Genomic DNA, 7,704 nt, shown 5'->3' with positions numbered 1-7,704 from the left:
GTGCAGTGGCAAGATCTCGGGTCACTGCAACCTCTGCTTCCCAGGTTCAAGCCACTGCATTCCAGCCTGGGTGACAGAGTGAGACTCCATCTCAAAAAAAAAAAAAAAAAAAAAGGTAGATACTACTATGAGAGTTATTACCTTGCCATCATCATTGTTACGACTACAATAACTCACATAACCCAAAGCAGCTCTGTTCTCTTGGGCATATTAGGAGAGCACCTCCCAACATATTCTTAGGAGTATCTGTAGGTGCTTCCCCTAAAGGAGCAATTAATGATGGCTGTGCTGATCCTACAGTTCTCCCCTAGACCCCCTCTTCACCATTCCCCTTTCTTTCTCTGCCTTTCTTCCTCCACCTTTCTTTACCCATTTCCCCCAACTCCTCTCCCCAAAGCATCTTGGCCGTCTTCTTCTGTGAAATGTGATAGTCTACAGCGAGACCACCTAAGTTAAAGAAGAAACCAGAGGGCCTCCAAGAAAGGGGAGCCAAATGAAATGCTCTTTCCAAAAGTATGTGTGTCTGTATGATCACAGCGGCTTCCAAAACACCCAAAACTGAAGAAAAAGTGATGCTTAAATTATGTTTGAGCATTGATGATAGCTGAAACTCAGAAAATCTTTAATCATCCACAGCAAAAAATGAGCTTACTATGTATACTTGCTTAAAGTCCTTGCATATGTAGACTGATTATCCAACCTCCCTCTCGTTTCCATCATTGAGTATCATGAATTTGTATTCAAATTCCTTCTCTTTGTCTAAACTTTGAAGGTCACCATGTTTCTATTCCCCGTCCCGTATCACCACCAACTTTTGCTGGATGCAGTATTGTTCACATCAGTTGATCTAAAATATTATCTATTATTATAACCCTCTTAAAGGCACTTACACTCCTGTGCCCAGGGTTGCTGAGTGTTCAGGATTCTCCACTACAATCTTAATCTTGACTTTCTCTTTCATTGTTCCTATAAATTAACTTATAATTTTTCACACTAGGTGTCCCAATTTGGGGTTCGGAAAATATGGTCTATGTGTCTTTCTATTCTCATTTCAAAAGAGGCCAGAGCAATTTTTCAATATCTTACATACAAAGAGAAAGAGAATGTTTAGGGAAAGATTTCCAGGACCTCATAACAGTTCCCTACTGTTCTCTAAGGTGGGTGTTAAAAAGCTCACTTTGTGAACCCAGGTGGCCAGAAAATCAAATTAAGAAACTGGAGTATTGTATTCAGCAAGCTGTTACACTGGAGCCGACTGAGCAACTTGGCTCTGCAGGCCACGGGCATCATTCCTCCTTGGTGGCTCCTCTGGAAGTCGTGGACTCTTGCTCCTCCTTGCTTTTCTTCTCCATCAAATGAGACTAACGAGGACATTATGAAACATAATTGCTGTTTATGGAGAGCCTCGGCATCTGAGATGAAAGGCATTTGAACCAGGTAAAGCTTGTTCAAGATGAGTTAATGCTTTGATTAGTGGAGTTCAAGGAAGAAAAGTATACCCCATGTCATCTGAGAATGATCCTGCTTGCTGGGAGAAGCAAGGTTTCACTTTACAGAGGACTTGTGGGGATTTTTTTGTTCTCTTTTGAATGGTGTTCACAATGCTTGAATTTCTTTCCATGCTTGACGTTAGAGGAAATCCTCAAACACAAATGAAAATCTAACTCATTAGAACCATGGCAACATTCAAATCACTCTTTCCATATAGCCAAGCACATAGTAAGTGCTCAGTAAAGATTTATTCCATGGCCCAATAAATTATTTGCTCAAATCTGGCCCAATGTCCAGAAACAGGTCCAAAGATTGACATAGCTGGGTGCGGTGGCTCACACCTGTAATCCCAGCACTTTGGGAAGCCCAGGTGGGCAGATCACGAGGTCAAGAGATCGAGACAATCCTGGCCAACATGATGAAACCCCGTCTCTACTAAAAATACAAAAATTAGCTGGGCCTGATGGTGCGCGCCTGTAGTCCCAGCTACTCAGGAGGCTGAGGCAGGAGAATCACTTGAACACAAGAGGCGGAGGTTGTAGTGAGCCAAAATCATGCCACTGCACTCCAGCCTGCATGACAGAGCAAGATTCCATCTCAAAAAAAAAAAAAGATTGACATAACACTTTCATATCACAAAAAGATGAAGAATCCAATGAAACACATGACATGATGATTTTGAGTTATGAAAAATGTTCATGCTCCATTAAGAATCATTTAGAAAGCCACTCACATATTTCCGCAGGCTATGCATGCAAACAACAGCAAACTGACACACAGTTCAAGTTATTTGCAGTATTGCATCTATAGAGAGAGAAACCCTAAAGTTCTGTGACAGATTGGTAAACAAATTCATCAGAACTTACACATCCTCATTAGTACAAACCTCAGGAGGCTACATCTTTATTCCAACAATGATATCATTGTTCAAAGCATTTTAAAATTCCTCTTTAGAAACACTACACAGAGCCCGAGGCCTGTTCTTTTTAATATCTGCTGTCGTGGCAAATCTTCATATTTGGAGGGTAAATTTGAAATTTGATTCTTGTAGATAACAAAAGGGCATTAGGAACTGGTTGGTGGTTGAGAATCCTAGATTATAAACCAAAAGGGAAATGTGATTGCCATGTAATAAGAATTAATTTTCTTACGTGGCTTATACACTGGCTCTCAAAGCAAATCCAGAGAAATAGTTCCAGAAATGACTTCTGAGGGTTGATTTAGTAAATCTATCCACTCCACAGAGGGGACAAAACAAGCAAGAAGAATGCATCATAAGCATCATTACATCTAACACTTGTACATTAGAATCCACATCTAGCATAATAGTGCCTCGTTTGTATTCTCATCTGCCCCCGCATTGGCCTGACCCGTGGTTCAAATAACCTCAGAGGTATCTACAAAATACAATACTGAGGGCCGGGCATGGTGGTTCACATCTGTAATCCCAGCATTTTCGGAAATCAGCCTGGCCAACATGGTGAAACTCCCTCTCTACTAAAAATACAAAAATTAGCCGGGTATGGTGGTGCACACCTGTAATCCCAGCCATCCAGGAGGCTGAGGCAGAGGAAACACTTGAACCTACAAGGCAGAGTCTGCAGTGAGCCAAGATCATGCCACTGCACTCCAACATGGGCAACAGAGCAAGACTTTGTCTCAAAAAAAAAAAAAATAATAAGTTTTTTTGTAGCACTCTATAATTAAGATATATTTTTAAATAGTCAATAATAAAAATGTATCAATATTTCTCTATTGTATCAGGAACAGAGAAGTCATCTTTCAAATAGGTGACATTGTAGTGAGTGAAACCTCCTCATCATATACAAAGGCTAAACCAGCAGAGCAAAGGAGGAAAACAGGAAGTTAAAAGGCCACAAGAAATGTGAGATCTTAAATCCAAATCAAATATCTTTGTTCTTTGTTGTTACCCTTACAGTCATTTTTTTCTTTTTTTTTTTTTCTGAGACGGAGTCTTGCTCTGTCACCCAGGCTGGAGTGCAATGGTGCAATCTCAGCTCACTGCAACCTCTGCCTCCCGGGCTAAAGCAATTCTCCTGCCTCAGCCTCCCGAGTAGCTGGGATTACAGGCACCCATCACCACACCCAGCTAATTTTTGTATTTTGTAGTGGAGACGAGGTTTCACCATGTTGTCCAGGCTGGTCTCCAACTCCTGATCTCGTGATCCACCCACCTCAGCCTCCCAAAGTGCTGGGATTACAGACGTGAGCCACCGTGCCTGGCCGAGTCATCATTTCTTAACATTTCTTACAACTAGTCCTTTTCACTAGACTCATTCATTGCATCAGAATATCTACAACCTTGAGCAAGTTACTGAACCTAGGTAGGGGAAGAGGGAGAATATCTACAACCTTGGGGTTGAGAGAAGGAGGGAGAATATCTACAACCTAATAAGACAACCAGAAGCAACCAGAAGGATTCCTAGGCCAATACTTCTAAGCCAATTCTGAAAAATGTTGTAGAGAAGGGTCGAATTGGGGTTTTCTGGTAGCACAGGGAAGAGTGGTACACACAGGAAACAGTCTATGTCACTGGGCTTGTATTGTCTTGCAGAGACAATTCATTCCCCAGTGGTTGTCAAAATACATACCAAAGACAAAAATCATAGCTGTTTGTGCCTGTGGCTGTTTGCGCCTGTGGCTGTTTGCACATGGAGGTCAAATGGTGTTCCCTCATTTACCATGGATAGTAGGGCATAAATGTCTTCTAACTGTCCCAGTTTGCATGGAACTGTCCTGATTTTAGCACTGGCAGCCCCACATCCCAGGAAACCTCTCAGTTCCAGGCAAACCAGAACAAACCATTGGTCAGAGGAAAAGGAAGCCCACATGAGGCCATAAGATATATTTCAGCTGCCCATCGAGAATGGAAGCCAGCAATCCTCACATCAGCCATTAGGTCATTTTGTTCTACTTGGCTGGTATTCACCTCCAAGAACTTTCCCAAGCTTGTGACCCAACATGGTAAGAGAAGAAAATGACAGTAAGCTCTGGGTCCCCACTGTGGTGTGAAGCTTGAGCTATGCCACACTGCCTTCCTGGGCCTCAGAGATATAATGCATAGGTGAGGAGCTGCACCAAATCAGTGTTTTCAAACTCCAGACAACAGTTTGATTTTCATGGGCCAGGAAATTAATGTAGTGGCTTGCAAACAGCATTTTAAAATAATAGAATAAAATAGAATATGTGAGAGGGCATTGCACATGGCAAGGAAATATTGTTTGTAAAATATGGTTCAGCTACATATCTATGTCCATGTGTACTGGGTCTCAGTGTAAAATCTAGTGCTTAGTGTGGGTTGCAAAGTCCATATATGGAACAATCTCCAAACTTTCTACCAGCTCTAGAATTTTGTATCCTACAGAAGTCATCCTAATAATTTCTTCTCTTATACATGTCATGAGATTTGGTAACTAGAGCCCATGGGACTTCCTTCACTGGGCATTGGGTTATATTATTTTTATAAATTGTTTTTCTCTTTTATTATTGTAAGGAAAAGTTGTCCTTCACCTTTTTATAGCACCCAGCACAGAGTCTTACATTTAGGTCACTGTCAATAAACGTTTCTTATCTCTTTTTTTTTTTTTTTTTTTGAGACAGTCTCACTTGTCACTCAGGCTGGAGTGCTGTGGCACAATTACAGCTCTCTGCAGCTTCGACCTCCCAGGCTAAATCAATGTGCCGGCTTCAGCCTCCCAAGTAGCTGGGACTACAGGTGTGTGCCACCATGCCCAGCTAATAATTTTTATTTTTTGTAGAGACAGGGTCTCCCTATGTTGCCCAGGCTGGTCTCAAACTCCTGGCCTCAAGCGATCCTCCTGCCTCAGCCTTCCAATGTGCTAGGATTACAGGCATAAGCCATATGCTCAGCCAAGAAATGTGTCTTATATTCCAACATACCAACAAGAACACACTCAAACATCATCATTGGTGCCATCTTCCAGCTCCAGCAAAAGCAGAAGTCCCAGGGCTGGATGGTTGTCCCAGACAGCAAGAGCGTGGGCTCTTGAACAATTTTGCCTTTCAACTGGAGAGAACTCAGCCCAGTAAAGGCCACAATGATGCAACAGCAGCCACTGCAGATGCAAAGTCTGACCCTGAGATAAGATGCTCTTTCGGCCAGGTGCGGTGGCTCAGGCCTGTAATCTCAGCACTTTGGGAGGCTGAGGCGGGCAGATCACAAGGTCAGGAGTTCCGGACCAGCCTGACTAATATGGTGAAACCTCGTCTCTACTAAAAAATACAAAAAAAATTAGCTGGGCATGATGGTGCGTGCCTGTAGTCCCAGCTACTCAGGAGGGTGAGGTAGGAGAATCGCTTGAACCCAGGAGGCAGAGGTTGCAGTGAGCTGAGATCGCACCACTGCACTCCAGCCTGGGCTACAGAGTGAGACTCTGTCTCAAAAAAAAAAAAAAGAAAAAGGAAAAGGAAAAAAAAAAAGACTCTTTTCAAGAACAACCTGGTTCAACTGCTGAAGAGAGGAATACACAAGGGAAAAGCAAAGGAGAAAAAAGAAGGAAAAGATAGATCCTAGAATGAAAAACGGGTACGCACTAATCACACACCAACAATGACTTCCTGTTTTTGTTTTTGTTTTTGAGACTGAGTCTCACTCTGTCACCCAGGCTGGAGTGCAGTGGCACAGTCTCGGCTGACTTCAACCTCTGCCCCCCGGGTTCAAGTGATTCTCCTGCCTCAGCCTCCTGAGTAGCTGGGACTACAGGCACGTACCACCATGCTCGGCTAATTTTTGTATTTTTAGTAGAAACAGGGTTTCACCATATTGGCCAGACTGGTCTCGAACTCCTGACCTTGTGATCCACCTGCCTCGGCCTACCAAAGTGCTGGGATTACAGGCATGAGCCACTGCACCCAGTTAATGACTTCTAGGAGGGTGAAATATGACAGGCACTGCCTGCACATTGACAGGAAGTATAATTTTATGGATTGTCACTCTATAATGGCAGGGTATAGAAAGAATAAAGGTTAGCAATTTTTACATAACAAATCTATTAGGGAACCCTTTTGTTTTCTACTCTGCCCCGCCACCAAAAGTTATGCAGGAATTTCCATATAATCAGGACTTCAAGTAAAAATTTCTGCATCCTGAAGAGGAAAAATGTCATTTCCTCTTAAATCACACTTATTTCCATGGGTAATTCTGAAGTTTGTTAAAAGACAGAAATGGAGAAGGTTCATATTTATGGTTCTCAGTCTTTTAAAAAATTAGGAAGTGAAATTGCTTTTCCAAAATATAAGAACAGATCGGAAATTAAAACTTAAGGGGCCCACTGCAGTGGTTCATGCCTGTAATCCCAGCACTTTGGGAGGCGGAGGCGGGAGGATCACTTGAGTCTGGGAGTTCAACACCAGCCTGGGCAATATAGTGAGACCCCCCCCCCAATCTCTTCAAAATGACATTTAAAATGTATTTTTAAAATTAAGACATTAAAACTTAACTTTTTACAAGCATAAAATTAGGCCACATCATGAGCATGGCTGGCCATGGGATGGGCTCATGCCCAAATGAGGGTGCCCAAGCCCCTGGGGCCACATCCCACACAGGGGAGGAAACTCCATCCCAGTAAGAGAAATGACATGATATGGAGTGTGCTGGCAGGGGCGAGGGGTGGTCCAGGCAGGTGCGGAAGGACACAGTGTGTGGAGACAGGCAGTTGAGCTGTTCTAGCCAGGACCTGCCGCCTTGGAAAAACAAGACCTAAGGAAACGACCACAGGCTCAGAATCCCAGGGTAAGCTAAACAGCTCGATCTCAGGAAAGAGGAACTGATGCAGTTGAGAACTGGCCATTCTCTTTTCTGCTGTCTGTACTTTTTATTATGTTCCTTTAACGTACTTGTTACAGGAACTTAATTTTTAACAACTATGTAATAAATCCAACAAAACTATGAAACTAACACCTAAGTTCCTCGTGCTTTTTCAGTACCCATCGCTGGACTCCAAATTTCCAAATTCCCAAGGAAGGAATCAGCTCCTCTTTCCCAGAACACACGCCTCTAGCCTGACCAGGGCGGGATGTTTTGGGGTCAAACTTATCCAATCGGCCGAGGGTTGGGAGAGGAATGGTGCCCCAGGGACCCAGCGTGGCTGCTTAGACAGCGGGGCTGAGGGTAGGCAGGGGCCACCAGTCCGCATGACCCCTGCAGCTTCAGGAAGTACGACAGCAGGAAAC

The sequence above is a fragment of the Symphalangus syndactylus genome, chromosome 9, assembly GCF_028878055.3.
Source record: "Symphalangus syndactylus isolate Jambi chromosome 9, NHGRI_mSymSyn1-v2.1_pri, whole genome shotgun sequence".
NCBI classification, from domain to species: Eukaryota; Metazoa; Chordata; class Mammalia; order Primates; family Hylobatidae; genus Symphalangus; species Symphalangus syndactylus.
The sequence above is the reverse complement of the archived record's forward strand: the minus strand, read 5'-3'. Positions refer to the sequence as shown.